Below are 5,000 nucleotides of genomic sequence, written 5' to 3'. Positions count from 1 at the left end.
ATAACTTTGTCGGAAATGTCCCAGCATTAGTGAGGGCTAATGTCTGTAAGAGAGACAATAAACACCTCCACAAAAACTACATCTACTTATTTAGAAAAATGGTTCTCCATACATTACTGTCATTGACTGTGCTTCATATCAAGAAATGGTGCTCATAAATTACTATTAGGTAAGATAGAGGGTGCAGGTGGGCATATTCACTTGTGTCCATTAATGTTAAGTGATGTTTGGACATCTATATGCCAAAATATTTAATCACCAAACAAATGAATGTCAGTCAGAATGTGTGTGTGTTTGTGTATCGTTTTAGTTGTTGAACTGTGGGCCATGCTGGGGCACCACCTCAAAGAGTTTAGTTGAATAAATCAACTCCAGTTGTCAAGCATTGGTTGACACACATGCACACACACACACACACACACACACACACACACACACATGTATGTATGTATGTATGTCTTCTGTCAGCATGCATTAATATCTTTTTATGTTATTAAAACAGTGTTTTCAGAGCTCATTTGTTCATCATCTGCTGCTCTTTGTATTTGTGGGATCTGTCATTTGTGATAGGAATTCAATTATATGACACATATGAGCATTGTTCCTTGTTTCTTTCATGTTGTTGTTGCTGTTTAATACTGACTTTCTAATTGATCTTTTTAATGCTTTCACACTCATTTTGTTTACCAATTCTATTGTCATTATTGTTAAAGAAAATGTGACTCTGTGCAACAACAACAACAAAAAAAAAAAAAAAAAGGAAAGGAAGAAAAATCAGAGAAAGAAAGGAATGCTGCTGCTGTTGTTCTAATTTTCTCTCTCTCTCAGATTACTCTCAGATTGCTTGCTAACCCTGTCAGTCTGTTTTCATTTCTGGTTTCAGCCGTCTGCAAACTCCTTCCTGTATTCTCAGCAACAAGAGTGTGTGTGTGTGTGTGTGTGTGTTGCTACTGTTTATCTCTGCCATTGGTAATACATGTGTATGTGAGTGACGCTATATATATATATATATAGTGACACACACGCACACATACATAAAAATGCACACACGCACACACACACACACACCTGTGTTGCCGAGATAACCTGTTGCTCTGCTATATCATAGATTACTGTCGCTATTCTTTTCTCCAAGACAGTATTCTAAGAAATGTGTTCCAGCTGCTAATCTTACCACGATGATGACTGGCCGCCACCCCCCCACCACCACCATTGTGTTGTCTCTTTTTACACACACACACACACACACACAACTTGCTTCTAATTATTACACTATCATCAATACATTGCTTTCTTTCATTCCTCTCCTGTTGTATTCTTTCCCCCTCTCTCTTCCTATACATTCCTCATCCTCCTCGTTTCCATCCTTCGGTGCACCACCCTCACATTTTCCCCATATCTTTCTCTCTTCTGTCTACATCAAGGGGGAGGAACCTTGAAGCAAATGATAAAAGAACCTATGTAAGTGCATCTGTGCTGAGAAAAATAATGAATTTTTAATTTTATAAATTCATAGCTATGTAATTATATTTAATTACTGCTTGGGTCTTAAGGCTTAAGCAGTTTTTACATGTAGGTTTATAGAGACTACATCAAGAAATAGTTTCAAATTATAGTGTGGCCAAAATTTTACTTGTGTGTACAGGGTTCCCCACTCCTGCCTACACGGTCATTTGACCTGCTAGAAATAGTAATGAAATCTCCCTCAAATTACACCCTGGTATCTTAACAATGGAAGGGCACTTTGCACTCTAGGTAGCTGTACTACTTTTGATCATAGATTTACTGATAAAGACTGACCTAGGGTTAAGCAACTACTGTCTCTGCTGTACTACAACTTTATACTGTTACTTTCCTCTACTAATTCCCTCTGTGTCTCTTCCCCACCTCTTGTATTTTCTCTTCCATCTATCTCCTCTCTTAGTCAGCGATTCTTCTACCACAATCCTATCATTTACAGATGAACAGCTTTTACCAGTTAAACGTTAGTATCTTTGTTTCTGTGCAAAACATGTTCAGTACAGTTGTATTATGGCCCCTCCAGCCATTCTCATCTCCGTTACCATAAGCAGTCTCTTAGCTATATTGAGAAGTTGAAAGTTACAGTGACACATTTTCATATACCTAGGAAGGTGTTTGAAAATGTTGAGCATTAATACTTTGTGAGAAATTAGATAGAAACTGTACAGAAGAGAAGGTCTCTACTTGTTATAAGGTGTAGACTCAATCCATCACCTGGTTTTATATTCATCTAGTCTTTGGGTGCTTTTAGTAGAGTTCAAGTTATTGGAGTCAGGCTCTGATCTGAGCTTAATCCATGAGTCATGATTTTTTCCTCTCTATGTCTTCACCAATGTCAGAAGCTTTCCCCAAAAATACCTCCAATACACTGTGGAGGTCTGCCTTTTCTTTCCTAAAATATGTGGTTACACAGCAGCAACACCTGGATGCTGTACACTTAAGTAGTGTTGTGGCTAAACTCTTAACCTTCATTGTTTCAAGAGATTCCTTGGAGATGATGTAGTACACATGTAAGAGAACCTTCATCCTACTAAAATACAAGTGCTACTGTCTCAATAATGTTTTCACTAGTTCAGTTATATCAGACTAATAACTAAACAGATCCATTTTTAGGTGAAATAGCCATGGGGTCCAGACAATCATCCAGAGATGCCGTTCACTACATTTAGAATTGATATGAAGGCCTGTATAGCTATGAAACTTGAGACAATACAGAAAGAGCAAGATAAGATCAGCATCAGTGAACAGAGGAAGTGTTATATGAAAAGAGGGGCAAAATACAGGTAGCAGAGAATGAGTGTGATGCATGAATCATCTTTATTATGAATCAAATAATGATATGTGTGTCCGTCCCCGCAAAATTTTAAACAATTGGTTGATTTATGCTACATTGTTGACCCTTCCACCTACCACTTACCACACCAAATTTCCGCTCTATCCTAACCCCATCCTTCACAATTCACACCTCTCACTATTTACATATTTCATTCTGCCAAAACAGATGTGAAGCCTGGTGCAAGTCTTCTGCCTAGCCAGCCCCTGTCAAACCATCCAAACGATGCCAACATGGAAAGCGGATGTTAAATGATGATGATTCTCTGTGATCATCTACTTCCAGCTCAATGACTGTTGTTCAGCTATAAACACTTGAAATTACCAGCTGGCCACTAGTAAGCTAAGCGACCTCGCTGTGTCTGTTTGTGTGTGCATACACATGATATAGAGCAGTATCCCAAACTTATGTTGTCATGAAACCTTGATACAATTTTCCAAAAATTGCAGAACCCACCAACAAACTCTGCCACCTTAATTTTAGTTAGACATTAAATGAAACAAAAATTGTTTTAGAGAATTTATTGATATAAAAAAAAAAGTTATGGAAAAGTAAAACGCCATTATTTTCTTGTGGAACTTGAGAATTTTTTCACAGAACTCAACTTTGGAAACAACAGTATAGAGGCATAAGGGGAAGTACATTTAACTCTCTCTTTCTCTCTATCTCTCTCGTTCTCTCTGTCTGTCTGTTTGTCTCTCTCTCTCTCTCTCTCTCTCTCTCTCTCTCTCTCTCACACACACACACACTTTCTCTCTCTCACAACTATGAAGAGGAAGATAGTGTGTGATAAGGAGTGAGAGAGTTCTTGTAAAAAATGCTGTACTCTTAGATGTATCTACACACACACACACACACACACACATTTTTATATCTTAGGAGTAAACAAATTTTAAACAAGTGGCTGTTTGGTAAGAAGTTTGCTTCCTAACCACATGGGCAAGTGTCTTCTATAGCTCCAGGCTGTCCAAAGCCTTGTGAGTGGTTTTGATAGGTGGAAATTGAAAGAAGCCTGTCACATATATATATGATTATGTGTGTGTTTCCATGATGTAAACAATTGTCACTGTCATATAAGCAGTGTCATTCATTTCCATGTCTGGCCATGGAGAAATATTATTTTGCTCAGAAACAAATAGGCATTGGCGGCAGGAAGGACATCTGGCTATAGATAATCTTCCTCAATAATCTTCATCCAAACCATGCATGATGAAAAACTGGAAATTGATGATAACACAAAATGTAATTCAGTAATATTATCCTTCAGTCTATTGAAACAATTAGTTTCACCATAACCAGTTCTTCAGGTAATAGTACAGTTGTATTAGAACAGTAGTTCTCAACCATTTTTTTAATCTGTAGACCTCTTTGATCCTGTTCTATTCTGGTGGACCCTCGTAGCCATTCTATCTTTATAAACTAGTCTCTTTCAAAATTGCTATTTTGTTTTTCTCACACTAACTTGTTTAAGTTGAACTCTATAAAATGTTAGAGAAAGAAATACATGTAAAGCAAAATTTTTTTCATGGACCCTTAATATATTACTACAAGTCACCAATTTACTATTTTGCTTGCATGGACTCTCAGAAATCTTATAGGGACCCCAGTTGAGAACACTGTATTAAAAGAAAAAATGTTTCATATAACTCCTGAAGTAGCTATGTCTATCTGAAAGTATTTATTTCTAAAATCTCTGTTGCCTCTGTCATGTGTTATTTTGTCTGTGTTTTTTTATGAATTTACTAATATGATAAACATACTAGAAAAGTATTTATCAGAAGAGGTATTTAAATTTTAATATAGGAATGTAAATAGTACGTAATGCAGGAGTAGAGCAGTGTGTTCCCCCCCTCGCTTAAAATGTCAATCTTGCAGTATCTATTTGTTACTTTAGCAAATTTATGAGGCATCAGTGCTGACTTCTTTCCAATATATATACAATAGTGATGAATTGTATATAAGCATACACTAGATGAGATAAGCAAAATCACAGACAATGATCCATGTACATATAGTTATTTAGATTAAAATTTTTTATTTAGAAGCAGATATCATCCTCATCATTTAATGTTCACCTTCTATGCTGGCATGGGTGGTATATATATATATATATATATATATATATATATATATATATATATATATA

General features: G+C 36.3%; 1 protein-coding gene across 7 annotated transcripts in view; it reads left to right on the top strand.

Moving 5' to 3' along the window:
• LOC106881030 (CREB-regulated transcription coactivator 1) overlaps positions 1 to 5,000 on the top strand; it is a 165,009-nt gene that overhangs the window by 86,549 nt on the left and 73,460 nt on the right. The gene's annotated exons all lie outside the window — the stretch shown is intronic.

The sequence above is a fragment of the Octopus bimaculoides genome, chromosome 12 (genome assembly GCF_001194135.2).
Source record: "Octopus bimaculoides isolate UCB-OBI-ISO-001 chromosome 12, ASM119413v2, whole genome shotgun sequence".
Lineage (NCBI taxonomy): Eukaryota > Metazoa > Mollusca > Cephalopoda > Octopoda > Octopodidae > Octopus > Octopus bimaculoides.
This window is presented reverse-complemented; position numbering and strand designations above follow the sequence as displayed.